Below are 16,389 nucleotides of genomic sequence, written 5' to 3'. Positions count from 1 at the left end.
TTGATTAAGAAGGCATCAAAAGACCTAGATAACTTGTCGATGAGACAGAGTAGGTGTAATCATTAGAATTTGGCAGGCGAAAAAATTCCTTTCTCTCTTGGAGCTCTAGAAGTTGAAGCAATAACAGTGGACACAGGCCTTATTTTGGCAGAAGATGTGGGGATTAGAGATGTTATTGTCGAAAGCGATTCCTGTTTAGCTACAAGGCAGCTCTTGGACCAGCCCTGCCACCCACAACCATATCTAGGGTGATCTCTAGTATCCTACCATTTCACATTATAGCAGAGAAGGTTGTGTCTAAGGTTTCTTTTGGCTATACACCTTTAACTCTTGTTCAAGAGATATCCAAGTTTGGAAAGAAGGAGAATCAACATCTGCTCAACATAAATAACATTCTTTCTTATTCTGTTATATAGGATAAAAGAGTTTAGTTTTGTCTAAATTTGTTTGCTTCTCATAGTTCTATGTGCTATGGGAACTTAAGTTTATTGTGGTGGAAAATGTGTGAAGTTCTAATTGTACTAGTCTTTCAACTCCTTTTAAAGTATGAATATGTGTGAATGATTTTAAATTTCTTTTGTGTATTGTTCTGTTATGGATGTGTCTGAATGGTTTTAAATTTTTTTTTTAAAAAAAAAAAAAAAAAAAAAAAAAAAAAAAAAAAAAAAAAAAAAAAAAAGTGTATTGTGCTTTTAAAGTATGAATGTGTGTGAAAGGTTTTAAATTTCTTTTTGTGTATTGTGCTTATAATTTAGATGGGTATTTTATGTGTGCTCTTGAATAGACTTTGGTTCCCCTTACTATGACTTGCTAATTTGATTCTGCTCCCACACCTTTTAGGTTTTCCATTAGCTAAAAACTGAATTTTAAATTTTGTATTCATGTTACATTGTAACGATTAAGGTTGGCTATCTCTATATCAAGAATTTGATATTCCTTGAATTACTTCCATTTTGCCAATCACTTACCATCTTTAACATAAATGCTTTTCTGAATTAAATGTAAGGGTTAGAACAGTGATCACATATGAGGATTAAAGAAAATTGTAGCTAGAACATATACTTCCATGCCGCAAGGACTCAACCAAAAGCTTCTTGAAACAATTTTCAAATTGGATAACTAAAAGACCTTTCAGTTAAATAAGCAATATAAAAGACATTTTAACAATTATTTTATAGAATCAAAATTATATGGATACTTATTTAAATTCACAGACATGTCATGAATTTTCAAATAATTCAAGCCAACTAATACTCCTGTACCATACAAACTAAAATTTGACATAATAACAATATCAAATTTCTCCTCACTAGCCTCCAAAAAAGCATATGAGATTTTTACAGTGGCCTTATATCTGATCCACTACAGTGGCTCTTATTCTTGGATGCATATAAGCTATGATATTGGCTCCATAACCAACCAAAGAAGCATCTACTGGTTCATCAGCAATGACAACAGACTAGGGAGCGTGATCCTTGTACCAGCATTAAGACGTTTGTTGGCCATCTTTCTTACTACTAATCTGGCACCCACTGAGTCAAGTTGCCCCCTCTACTACCATGGTTTCTTCTGGTTTGGTACCTGTTGGGAAGTGCATGTTAAAATATAAGTATTAGAAAGACAAAACCAAACTAGACAATGGGCTGTAACAAAACAAAAATTATAATAGGCCCTAAAGAAAGGTGCAACAAACCAACAAATTCCTATATACTGTATCATTTCATAAGAACTAGAAACTTAAAGGCAAAATTCCCCAAGAAGAAAACTAGAAATTTAAATTTATAAACAAAATTAACTTCAAATTCTACATACAGAATGTGATGTTATAAACACAACGAATATGCAAAACTAGTAATCATTTCAGTTTACATGGATGAACCAAAATGAGAGATATGAAAAATGATAAAGCATATCAAATCCACAAGTCATGAGCTAGTATCCTTGAGGGTTGGACAAAATACAAAATACAGTCAATGGAAAGTACACCAACCATATAGAGCAAGGACCAAAGACTTGGAATCAGAAAATATTCACCACCTACAAGCAGTGTTCACTACACTCTAGTCCATTTAGAACCATAGAAACTGGGTAACCCATGAAGGGAAAGCTCCTAAACCCCTAGAGGTCATTCTAACTGTTCAATCTCTTATATGCAGGTACAAGGAGGCCTTTAGCAACTGTGCTGTTACATCCCATAGAAGCACGGATCAAAAGAGATGTGATCAGAAAATTAGAGGTCCTTGGCAGCTCACCATCAAAATTGTTGGTGTCAAAAAAAAGAGACTCAATAGAGCAGGGATTGCCTACGAAGCCAAAAGCATGAATGGAGATACCATTATGCAAGGATTTTCAAGTTGTACAACAAAACCAGTACCAGTCACCATTCAAGAAGCTATGCTAGAGGCAGCTATTGAAGCTAGGAATTTGGGCTACACCCACTTTTTGTTTCTCAGTGATAGTACGAGAGCAGTACAGGTTTTCAATAAGGAATGCATTCCCAACTGGCAAGAAAAAATTTTGTTAACAGACTGGACTCATCCTAGCCTCAAGGACTGCACCTATCACTCTCTGTTTGTCCCAAAATTTGTAAATAGTCGTGTCAACAAACTAGCTAAATTGGCAACTATAATGCCAATCCATAGCTGTATGGTAAACCAGAACTTTTTGTAACTTGAATCTTCTTGAAATGGTATTAAAAAAAGGACCATTTGACTTGTTGGTCTTGCTTAATTTCTAACCACCAAAACTAAATTTTTCATAGCAAAAAATTAGTCCTATATTTAGTAGAGTACAAAATTACTTTCTTCAATATTCAAGATTTCCTTTAATATGAGAGTAAGTGCAGAGTCCTAAAATAGCAGCAAGACAAAGAAACAAGGTTTTCCTTTATAAATCAACCATTTTTCTTTTTAATTGTAACCAAAAATTAAGAAAAAAAATCTTCCATTGCATCTTTAGAAAAATAAAAGTTTTAGATTTCATATTGATTTCTCTATTCCCACATTACTCGACAATCAAAACTTCTATCATACAAGCAACTAACATCGTTCTGAATTTTCTCAAAGTAGTTAGGTAATGCCTTCTCTATGCCTCTGTCAAAAAATATCAATCCATCTTCCTATCATTGAAGAACCACAATCAGATTCGTTTAGGGGTTGAACCCTAACACTTAGGAATCTAATCAAAATACCAAAATACAGAAAAATCCATAACAAATCAAGTTATTAACGTCCCAAAAAAAATCCAAACTCATCAATAATTCGAAATCCAAATTGGGAAAAAAGGGCAAATCATGGAAACAAACCTTGGGATCGCGACACTATACTCACATAATCTGGCATGTTTAAAAGCTCCCCGGCGACTTGCGTGGTGGCGTGCATCGGTGTGTGGTGGTGGAGGTTTGGGCAAGAGGAAGTAGAGAAGATTTTTTATTGAATCTGATATGCGTTTCTGATGATTTGGGATTTATTGGTGCTGTTATTATTGTATATGATGTACGGTCTCATTAGATTACGTGGCACGTTTTCATTCGATGGCGTAAAACCAGTGTTTTACGCCAGTTCCGGACCGAATGTTAACTCATTTATATAGGCCTACTTAATTCTTCCAACTGTATATGGGACCTATCTCTCACATGCTTGCAATTTATCTCAATAGTTCAACTCTCTTGTTAATTGTTATGCATTTTGCTTGCCCTATGTCAGGTCAAACTTGGAACTTTTACTCTATAAGTGTATATGGGGTTTTGTGGGCAAAGTGGTACTTAATTTTTCTGCCTAATTGTACTAAGTCTTGACTCATTAAAATTTTTTGCAATGGCACACCTTATTTGCCTTCCACATCATTTAAGTGTCATCTTTTATTTTGTAGGTTAACCACTCATCTATTGTGATAAGTTTGAATTTTTTTTTTTGGAAAGGTGCTGCGTGCTTGGTTTGAACATGGTAAGTATTTTTTGCTTAAAACTTTGTACTTGAAATGTTGATAATTATGTTAGGGTTGACTGTTGAGTTGGAGCAAGCAAGTGACTTGTATGGTGCTATAAGGCGGTTTACATTCATATTGGAAGTGTTTATTATTTTTTGACAATTTGGATGGATATTTTTGAGTTAAAATTGTAGATTACTTTTTGGACTTCAATACTTATAAGTATTCTATATTTGTGATTATGATAATTGTATTAGGAGGATTGTTGTGTTAGAGCAAGTGGGTAGCTTGCATGGTATTATAAGGCGGTTTACATTCAAATTGTGAGTGTTTATTATTTTTTGAAAATTTGGCTGTTGTTGAGTTTTGTTTGTTGATTACTTTTTAGACTTCAATATTTGTATGCATTCTATTGATAATTGTTTCGTAGTGGATTGTTGAGTTGGAGCAAGCGGGTGGCTTGCATTGATAATTGTTTTGTGGTGGATTATTGTTTGATTATTTCATTTCTTTCACATGTCGAACATGCAAACTAAATGAAAATTATCAAGAGATATTGATTAGTTACCAAATGTATTAATAAATTACTTATGAATCTAGACTCTTTATGCCTACACTTAGAACCTTGGTGAGACTTGCAAGTCATTTTCTAAAAATTGGAAAATTTGCCTTGTTTTCTTAGAAGCATAGGTTTTCTACTTCCATGATTTTTGCTTAAGTTTGTAGAGTTTTAAGACTTAGTCCATTTGTGTGAATGAGGATATTGATAGACTTGATATGGTTTGTTTAGTATATTTAAGATTATATGTAATCCTATTTGCATGTTTATGAAACTAGGTAGTTTTGAATATGTTGTGCACTATATTTAAGTGTGCGTAATTCTACTTCCATGGTGTTTAAATTTTTTAAGTATAGCAACTATTATTTTGTTACTCAAAATGATTTCTTTATGAACTTATTAGATACTCTTAATTTGTATTTAGGGCGGTTTCAGTATAGATCATCAATCTCCAATAGATTGCAAACTTCATCCCATCAAGAAACCAGCATATAACGGTAAATGCAATATTTTAAGGACTCCATGGGCATTACATACTTGTTTTGAACAACCACATTTATTTTGAAAGTACTGTACTTTGATTATAATATTGTCATGGTTTGGGTGGTCTTTGTGTGTGTGTGTGTGTGTGTGTGTAGGTAGACAAATGTTTTGTTACAACCACATTTATTTTGGAAGTATTGTACTTTGTTTATAAGAATGTCATAGTTTAGGTGGTTGTTCTTTTTGTGTATGTAGACAAGTGTTTTGTTCAATTCAAGATGATACGTGTATTGATATTAAATATATATATATATATATTTGAATCTATGATTAATGTGTTAGTTTGGGCATTTGTTATTGTGGAATATTTATGATCAATAGGTATATTTGATTTATTACAAGTTAATTTTAGTTATTGTTGAATTTTGAGCAGGTTTATATAGCATTTTTAATATTAAAAAAAAAAAAAGCAGGTTTTAGTGACATTTTTAAAAATGTTGCAATAATTTGTCCTATAGCAATGTTTTAGAAACATCCCTAAAAAGGATTCCCTTTTACTTTTTAGCGACGTTTTTGAAACGTCGCTAAAGGTTTGACTATTTGCGGCGTTTTATAAACGTTGCTAAATGTATTTTTCTACGTTACATATAAAAAAATTATATTATTTATTGACATATGAGAAAACGTCACTATAATTTTTTGAATGCTAGTAAAGAGTCACATATAGCAACGTTTTTAGAAACGTCGCAAAAGACCTATAGCAACCACTCTATTGCGACGTTTTTGTATGTCTCAAAAAAAAAGTTGTTGTAGATCATTTGTGTCTGTAGCGACGTTTTTTGGGTTTTTAGCGACATTTCACAAACATTGCCTAAACCTAGATTTCTTGTAGTGGCAGTAAGGTAAATAAGGTAAGTCATGCATCCATATGAGCGTGCATTTTTTATGATGAGCACAATGAATATGTTTGTTTGATGCTTGAATGCTATGTTTAGATGTTTGACTTATATTTGATTTTAATACCTTGCTGTCACATGTTTCTGCCCTTATGATATCTTGTTTGTTGGTTGCCTTAGATGAAATAATATTATATGCATGATAGATATATGTTATGTTTGATATGAGTTGTCATGATAGATGTATGTTAGGGTTTTAGGATGATTGATGTCATGTTGATTGCTAGATGTATGCTAGTGCGTGTTAGTATAGATAACAATGTTGAATAAGCCTTTAATGAGATTAAGATATAAAATACAATAATTAGAAGCTGACCCATAAGTTGAGTGAAGTTGGGTGCCTTACACATTCTTATCCCCATATCTAAACTTCGAACTCATATTCATGTAATACGATTAGTCCATTCACGTAAATGCGCTATATTTATGGTTCCTAAAACTAATCTAGGTGGCGACTCCATCTTTTATCTGCCCCAATCCACTCGGCTGAGACATACTCCCTTTTCCTAAGGAGAAAACCGTTGCACCCACAACTAGCTTTTGATAGTAGTTTATCCTTTACTCTTAAAATTTTATTCCACATATTTCCTTTAGAGAACTAAAAACTTGACTCTTAGACCATCCAATTATGGATGGGATTCTCAAATATTTTTAATGAGATTGTATGACTTGGACCCTTAATATAGTTTGGATTTGAGTTTCATCCCTATAGAAGGGTTGCTACTAAAATATATACTTTTCTTTTTGTTTTTTCGCGTTCATCTATTGAGCCGATTTTCTCAAAAAAAAAAAAAAAAAAAAATCTATTGAGCCGATGCACTCTCATGTATGGAAAGAATGGATTGGATTTTTTGACATTATGAAGGGGAGACGATATAGAAAAGTAAGTTGTCATCCCAAAAAAAAAACGGAAACATTTTTTCTTTGAAGTGGATTTTTTAAAGTTCAAGAGTAACTTTACGATGATATTACTAAAATATTATCTATCAAATTTGAAATAAGTGGATTGACTTTTGCTATATCATCAATATTTAAACAAAGAGGAATGCTACAGATACAAACTATTTTACAACATTTTTACAAACTACTAATGTGGCTTTAGTAATTTCCAAATAACTATTGATAAACATAAATGTGATGTTAGTAGTGGACCCATATTAGAATTAATAAGAATTTGTCACATCAATAGTTTGTAGCTGTAGCATTACTCTTAAACAAAATAGTAAATTTGCCGTAAGAATTCTAGAACCCTTCACGTGGAATTCTTTCCCTAAAAAAAAAAATTGGTGTAATTATTACTTTAATAAGTTTGTAAATGCATTAGTTTGGCAAGAAGACTAAATACTAGTAAAAAAACAATATGCAATTATTAGCATATTAATACAACATCCTCTTGGATTACAATAGCATTACACTTATTGAGAAAAAAAAAAGTATCTATTACAACACTATTATTAAGAGTCTTGTAGTTTAATTGTCACCTCCTCATAAACAAATACTTGGGGGTCTTGGGAAGAAATGGTTTGAATTGCAGATTAGCCGTATATTGTATCTATTTAAAAATAAAAATAAAAATAAAAATCTGCCGCTATTCTTTCATTTGAAAGCGACATGTGATGCTAAATAATCTCCATCTAGATGACAATTTCTTAATTATTTGATTGGAGTATTAAATATTGAATTTCACAGTATTAAATTTAAATAGGCTATGTTTTAAATGGATATATAATGACCTAATAAATATTATATTATAAAACAAATTTTCTAAATATATGTTTTGAATTAGTTTTATTTTTCTTTGGGACCTAGAGATACATATTCAACTAGGGTGAACATTCTTATCTGAAAAATTAGAATGAGCATATTTGAGGACTCTATCATTTTAACGTCTAAGCTAATATTCTTCTACAAAAAAAAAATCTAAGCTAATACCAATAATTAATTTATAGTTAAAATAACACCTATTCACCTTAATAATAAAAATGCTATTGGATGAAAATCATGAAATGAACATAAGAAACGCGATGCAGACAAATTTGTGATTTTCCTGTGTTCTAGTAATTCTAACTTTTTATTTTCAAAAAATAAATTTAAATTTAACTTTCAGAACTTATTGATATGCTTTAATTTCAAACATCGGTATTCTTTCAACTATTCATCATGTATAAATAAACTGGTAAATTTTTTAAAAGTAGTAATTGTTTATCCTTAAAAGAGGTGCGTAACTGCCGAGCTTATCTCAGATTTGAAAGATTTTTTAGAAGGAAGAACTAAAAACTGTGTGCTGATTAACGTGTGGTAATATAACTCCTAAGTACTGGTTTTCCAGTTGACCTCCAAAAATTGTCATAGCTTTATTGTTTTGTTTACTCTTCATGGAGCCAATATACCAATGCCAAATGCCAAAAAAGGTGCATTCTCAGCAAGAAACCATGATCTCCACCACGGTTTTTTTGCTTTCTGAAAAGCGTAATTATCTCTAAAAATTCCAAAATAGGGCACACTCTTTCAGTAAACTTTTTCCACAAGCTGCCTATAAAAAAGTTAATTTTTTTCAAGGGTCAAAGCCCTTGAAATATGTATGAATAGCCCTCATTTTTTTTTTTTTTTTTTTGAGGCTTTTGATGACCCTTGATAACCTTTAAAACAAATTCCCTCGAAAGATAAATTTTGAAGGCCATCGTGACCCTCAAAACAGAAATTTCAAAGCCCCGTTTGAAACAATTGTTTTTTCCTTATGGAGGATTGGCAACCCTTGAAAAGTTTAAAAATAAATAAAAGTATAATAACTTTTTTTTAAGGGTCTCCCAACCCTCAAAATAAGGTTTTTCTCTTTTAAAAAAAATAAAACCACAACCATGCACATAGACTTTAAAGAACCATATATTACAAAATCTGCATTATACCAAAACACAAATATTAAAACAAAATTCAATTTTTTTAAAAAAAAATACCACAACCATGCAAATATACTTTAGAGAACTACATATTACAAAGCCCACTATAGTTCCAAAATCCTAAAATAATAAACTTTATGAGCAAATTGATTGACAACAAGAATATGCATGCATTTGTTTAAGCTTTTAGAAGCTGAAATGCGCTTTTTGAAAAAAAAAAAAAAAAAGTGCATTTGGTAAGGTTTTAAAAGTTGTTTTTTCTAAAAGCTGTATTTTGAAATGTGGAGGAAGAACACTTTAACAGTGGACAGCATTCAGAGACTTTTGCAAAAGTCAATGCGCGTTTCATAAATATTACCATTAGAGGCAATGTTCAATTACCAAATTGCCCAAATATTTTATTGAAAACCCAATTTTACCCTTTGATAAATCAAAGGATAACATCTCTCTGGAGCTCACCTCATGCCAGATTCCTCTCACCCAAATATGTCTTTTATATATATATATATATATATATATTTACTCAATATTAACAATAGCTAACAACAAAATCATTTCAGATCTTCTCCCTCAAACATCTCTAAACTCAATCTCAATCAAAATACAATCTCAAAATTAATCAAACCAGAAAAAAATAAAAAATAAAAGGAGAAAAAAGAGACAAGCAAATCTGTCCCATCTGAGCCACAGTAGGGAGGAGGATAAGTGGTGGTGGGGAAGAAGACAGGCATACGTGAACATCTGCCGGTGATCTCTGTGTGTGTAACTGTGTGAGAGTGAGAGAGCGAGAGAGAGCTTTTGGTACTAATATGTTCTAGAGTGGACAATGGTAAAAAAGAAAAGCAAAAGTAAAAGTGAAGATAGAGAGTTACGAGTGTGGAGGAGAAAAAAAGAGGAAAAATAAATAAATAAAAGAAATGTGTGGATGAAAAAAAAAATTAAAGAGATAGGGAAAAATAAAATAAAGAATAAGAAATTAAAATTGAGAAATACTAGAGGACAGGCATATGTGAACATCCGCCAGTGATCTCTGTGTGTGTAACTGTGTGAGAGCGAGAGAGCGAGAGAGAGCTTTTGGTACTCATATGTTCTAGAGTGGACAATGGTAAAAGAAAAAAAAAGCAAAAGTAAAAGTGAAGATAGAGAGTTACGAGTGTGGAGGAGGAAAAAAAGAGGAAAAATAAATAAACAAAAGAAACGTGTGGATGAAAAAAAAATTAAAGAGATAGGGAAAAATAAAATAAAGAATAAGAAATTAAAATTGAGAAATATTAGAGGACAGACATACGTGAACATCCACCGGTGATCTCTGTGTGTGTAACTGTGTGAGAGTGAGAAAGCAAGAGAGAGCTTTTGGTACTCATATGTTCTAGAGTGGACAATGGTAAAAAAGAAAAGCAAAAGTAAAAGTGAAGATAGAGAGTTACAAGTGTGGAGGAGAAAAAAAGAGGAAAAATAAATAAATAAAAGAAACATGTGGATGAAAAAAAAATTAAAGAGATAGGGCAAAATAAAATAAAGAATAAGAAATTAAAATTGAGAAATACTATTGCAATATTTTCACAATATTTTTACAATAAATTTTAAATGATGAGTTGTTACTAGTTAATATTGGTGAGAAAAAATTAATTTAAGTTGTGTGCTAAATGCTCCACTGATCATTAATCCATTCCACACATGATAAACTTGTGGCTTTTATAGATTGTAGCTAGCCAAGTTGTCATAATATTCAAAACCTTATTGATAAAAATCAGTTGGATAAATATCATGTCATACCAACAGTATAGAGATTAGTTAAATTCAACAGTTTATGCATATATTTATGTAGTATAACTGAATTCTATTTCTTTTCAGGTATATATATTGGCTTTCCCACAAAAAGGGTTAGTCAGCCTTTTCCGCAAGAACATGATAGTGGCACTGGCCCTCCTTACAGTAATCATCGCTTCCATGGTTGTTTCCATTTTAAATTTTGCGTATATATTCGTTAGAGTTGCCAAGCGAGAGATGCACTTGTGTGCTGTTCTTATAAAACAAATGGAAGCAACTCAACAAGCAGAGAGGAAGAGTATGAACAAGAGTCTTGCCTTTGCTAGTGCTAGCCATGATGTTCACGCGTCACTAGCAGTCCTTACAGGTTTGATAGAGTTGTGCTATGAAGAAGCTACCTCTAGTTCTAAATTGGAGACAAATGGATACTTGTGCAAAGGACCTACTAGGTAATCTCTTCACACCTTATTAGGCAAATTGTTTTATATTTAGTATTCTTTTTATCAATGAATATGTATAACTTATGTACTTGTTTAGGTTTATTGAATTCTATTCTTGATACAAGCAAAATCGAGGCGGGCAAGATGCAACTTGATGAAGAGGAATTTGATTTGGGCCAACTTATTGAAGATGTAGTTGATTTATATCATCCTATTGGTATTAAAAAGGGAGTAGATGTGGTATTAGATCCTTATGATGGTTTTGCCATCAAATTTTCACAAGTGAAAGGGAAATAGGGGAAAACTTAAGCAAATATTATGCAATTTACTAAGCAATGCGGTTAAATTTACTTGTGAGGGGCATGTAACCGTTCGAGCATGGGTTAGGAAACCCAGTTTGCAAAATTCAATAATTGCATCTAATCGGAATGGTTTAATGAAATGTTTATAGTGTTTGTTTCGCTAGAGCAATGAAGCATATAATGACCTGGAAGCCATGAATGCAGCCCAGCAAGATCCAAATGTCATGGAATTTGTCTTTGAGGTTGATGATACAGGAAAAGGAATTCCGAAGGAAAAACAAATCTCAATCTTTGAAAACTATGTTCAAGTTAAAGAAACAGCTCTTGGACAAGGAGGCACTGGATTAGGACTTGGCCTTGTTTAGCCTCTGGTAAATGACTAACTTTAGCACACATGTCAATTTTTTCTTCTATTTTTTTTGTTGTATTTGTCTAGAGTTTCAAGATATGCAATCTAAACGGAATCATGATCCCTCCATTTCAAGTCATTTTCATTATGCTTGTTTCATGGTTCATATTTTATTTTATTTTGTAAGTTAAAAGTGTATAGACCAATTAAACTTTTAAATAACATGATAGTCTGTACCAAAAAGATGCATTAAGTGAATTAATTTTAAATGGAGAGAATCATTTTCCACTTATTGTACTACATATATTTTTTAAAACTCAATTATGCATCTAGATTTGTATGATGCGTTGTTGTAACTTGGATTAGATTCACATAACTATCACAAATAACTTTATCAACTAGGTTACAAAGTGACATGATTAATCGTCTAAATTCATTATAATCCCTTTTATCGATTAATTTTTCCTGTAATTTTGTGTTAGGTACGTTTGATGCATGGAGATATATCAATTGTGGACAAAAGAGATCGATGAAAATGGAACTTGCTTTAGATTCAATGTGATACTCAGTACACGTGAAAATGTTTGTTGCGATAATGCAAAAGCAGAAGACCTTGAAATGGTTGATGGTACCCATATTCCTGAACTAACTCTTAGCACACCTAGTCCTGGCATGTGGTTACATACTCCTAGTTCAAAGCTGACAATTCACACAAACCCTAGCCCCAAGGTAAGGGCATCCGATGTTGCTCTCTTGATTCAAAATAACGAACGGCGAAGGACTTCACAAAGATTCATGGAGAACTTAGGGATAAAAGTATCGATAACAAAGCAATGGGAACATCTTCCATCTACTTTCCAAAAGATAAAACATAACCAAAACCATTCTCATCACAATTCTTCTGGAAAAGTAGTTGATTTGAGTTCTCCAAGAGGCTACTTAAGCAGGTCTGCTTCTAATAACTCTAGCGGTGTAGAAAAAGATGTGCCTTTTAGTAGCATGGATGGTTCAAACAACATACTATCAGTCTTCAAAAGGACTACTCCTAAATTTGCATCAAGTTTCATATTAATTGTGATTGATGCAAGTGTTGGACCATTCCTAGAATTATGTAGAATTGTGGCTGAATTCAAAAAAGGCTTTCACAATGCTACTTGTAAGGTTGTTTGGTTGGAGAAACCAATGATGCGTAACATCAACTTCAAACGCACTGAAAAGGACCTGGTTGATCCTAATGAAGTCATAATATCTAAGCCATTTCATGGTTCTCGTTTGTATCAAGTGGTAAGACTTCTTCCTGTGTTTGGAGGTACATTGCAAGGGAATTTAGGCAAACTAAAAGAGGAAAGCAAGTTTCAAGCTGAAAAAGTTTCAAGAGATTCTAGGTCATCAAGGAGTCAGTCTTATATAGAGAATTCTCCGACAAACAAACACTCAACTCAACGAGTAGAAGTACAAGACCATGGTAGTAGCATTGAGACAACCAAGAAGAAAATCTTGGCACCCATTCAAACTCTATCTCATGTTGGGTTCATACCAAGAAGTCCTCCGAGTAATGGGAACCCACCAAAAGAGCAAGAAATACAAGAAATTGGTAACCCAAATGATGATAAGTCATTCAGTGGGAAGAAACTCTTGGTTGCTAACGAAATGCACTGTTGTGCAAGTTAACTGTTGCTAGTCTTTTAAAGCTTGGTGCAACTGCTGAAACTTGTGTTAATGGACAAGAAGCTTTAGATTTGGTTTTCAAAGGTCTAAGTGATCAAAGGAAACTTGGAGCTTCGAAGATTATTCCATACAGTTATGTCTTAATGGATTGTAAGGTAAAGAGCATGATTTCCCTCTCCTTTACCTTTTTATGTTTTTTATTTTTATTTTTATTTTATAAATATTTTTTGTATTATATATATATATATATATAAAAGTACTTGATTTCCCAATTAGAACATTTGCAATATATTAGAGGATATCCTTTGGACTATGTCACATGTTTCTATGATATTTGGTAAAATTTATGATGTCTTGGCATTTTTTTTTTTTTTTGGGTTGGATAGAAAAGATAGAACTTTACTTATAAAAACCAAGTGAATAAAACCTGGGATAACACAAGCTTATTGGCCCAGTAGCAATACAGTGAAAAAAACTAGGCTAACCCCACACTAATACCAGATAAGTGAAAGAAACATTAGAGTGTGAGTATCTGTAGCTCCAAGCTCAAAAATTTCCCTATTCAGCGAAAAAAAAAAAAAAGGCTCAAAAATTTCCCTGAGTGGCCGAAAGCTTCTAGTATGGCTCCAACAAAGCTAACGCCACTTACAATATGTTTTGGCACTTTGCAAACCCTATAGCTTGTTCTAGTTAATAAATCTATATCTTATGGATTTGGACCATTTGGTGTCTATAAAACTCAGTACAATTATATTTTATGTTTAAGCATACAATATTTATTTTAATTTAATTTATTATAATCCCTTGTACTATAGTTTAATTTTAATCACACAATGTAAGCTGTCCACATTTCCTAATAATATATTTTTTTCCAACTAAATCATATATGATTTTGTGTTTGACAGATGCCTGTGATGAATGGGTATAAAGCAACAAAGCAAATAAGGAAAATGGAGAAGTCCTTCGGTGTTCATATTCCAATCATTGCATTAACTGCTCATACATCAGGTGGGGAAGCTAACATGGAAATTGAGGTTGAAATGGATGTTCATCTTAGCAAACTACTGAAAAAGGAACATCTTTTGGAAGCCATTAGATATATCGATACTAAATGAAAATATGCATAGGCGTACCTTATGACTCTCTTAATCTATGAGATAATGGTGACTCTTTATAGTAGTTTTGTTGTACATGTAATATATGTGCAGTTGAAATTGTGCTAAAATATAGAGAAATGCTATAGTATTTTGTTGGAATGCAGAAGTTCAAGACATAGACTGACATATGAAGTTATTTATCATTTTGTTGGAATGTAGACGTTAAAAACATTGACTAAAAATATAAAGTCATTTATCATTTTTTTGGAATGCAAAAGTTCAAGACATTTAGTGAAAAAATGAAGTCATTTACGCATTCTATATGGTGTTTTTGTTTATCAAGAAAGGATACAACTTACAAGCTTAATAAACTCAAACAAAAAATAATTTTTATAGTACTTTTTTACTCCATGCCCTTTTAATGCTACTCTATTAGCATCTAAAATGAAAGGCCCCAATTCAATTAACAATAGAAAGTTTGTGGCACAAAAGTATGACATGTTCGACAACAAGATCATTTTTTTTTTGTCTATTTCAGTCAATTTTGGTTAATTTTAGTGCACTTACTTAAAAATGAGAAAAAAACAGGTTAGTTAAGAATACTAGTTATAAATAAGAATGTATTAACAAATATAGATGACAAAAATCAATATTATTATTTTTAATTGTTTAATTTAATGATTTGTGTCATTATCTTTCTTTTGAAGTAAGTTACACAATTTTGGTGTTTTGATATGATATAATTTGAATTTGAAAAACAATTTTCAAGTTAGATAGAAATTAATTAGGAGATTTCTATAACCATGGAGGAGTAAGGATTTTACACTTATTGTTTGCCGATGACAGCCTACTATTTTGTGAGGCAACAACTGAAGAATGCCGAAATCTGATGAATATACTAGCTATGTATGAGAAAGCATCAAGCTAAGCTATCAATAGACAAAAAACAACACTTCTCTTCAGCCCGAACACAAAGCAATCGGTAAAGTTAGCTATAAGGGCACAGTTTGAGTCCTAAGCCCAAAAAGTAAGTGGATCTAGGCCCAATGAGCCAAATACAATGAATTTGTAGAGAGTGAGTTGGAAAATTAGGTTATAATGAGTTAGGTAACAGTTATAATGGATCCAAATGACAATAAAGTAAAAGTAGACTGGTTTTATCTAAGGAAAATTATCCTTGGCACAGTCCGAGGAGATCAGTTCTTGTATATATTACTTGAAGTTGGTTACAAACACAGTTCTAATTGCTACAATATCTTTTTCTTTATTCTCTGATCTCTTTCTCTTAGGGTCTTCCTTCTAATTTATACTATTTCTCCATTCTCATCTTTGCCCTCCACATGGACAGCAGATTGTTTGTGTTAATCCTTGTCCCTTCAACACCCTCCTGAAATCTTTGGGGGTAGCTGTAAGGCTGAAAAGCACTGTTCAGATATCACATCCTCATTAATGCGGCCAAAAAGTTAGCTACAAAGCATTTAATGCAGTGGTAGCAGTTTTCTCTTACATATTTTTTAGCTCCCATTCCTCCTATATGTTCATAATGAATGTCCTTATCAATAAATATCCTGGAACGTCACCCTGGATGATAGGACACACATTTTGATCTTTACTTCGTTTAGCCGAGGGGATACCCTTCCTCGGCCTACCTTCCCTAACCCTCTCATTTGGGAAGTTTTGGAGAATTAAATCCATTTGTTTCTCTAATTTACACACGTGAGAATATCGCTTAGCGTGTCCTGTAACTATTCCTGACGCTTCGGAGCCTGTGATGTCTCATTAAATGCTCCAGGCGGTGCTTTGTTCCCTGCATCCTATAGTGGGATGATGATCCAACGGCTGGTATTTCTCCTTAAGTTTTGAGCAAGATAACTCCTACTTAACTCCGCCTCCTATATAAGGCGCTTGGTGGGTTTACTTTTTTCTTTACTTTCACAAATC

The 16,389-nt window shown here is 32.5% G+C and overlaps 1 pseudogene; it reads left to right on the top strand.

Moving 5' to 3' along the window:
- The first annotated feature begins 1,559 nt into the window (after positions 1 to 1,559).
- Positions 1,560 to 14,466, top strand: LOC112012828 (histidine kinase CKI1-like; annotated as a pseudogene).
- Positions 14,467 to 16,389: the final 1,923 nt, after the last annotated feature.

Source organism: Quercus suber, unplaced genomic scaffold (genome assembly GCF_002906115.3).
Source record: "Quercus suber isolate HL8 unplaced genomic scaffold, Cork oak 2.0 scaffold_660, whole genome shotgun sequence".
NCBI classification, from domain to species: Eukaryota; Viridiplantae; Streptophyta; class Magnoliopsida; order Fagales; family Fagaceae; genus Quercus; species Quercus suber.
Note: the sequence above shows the minus strand (reverse complement) of the source record. Positions and strands in the feature narration are given on the sequence as shown.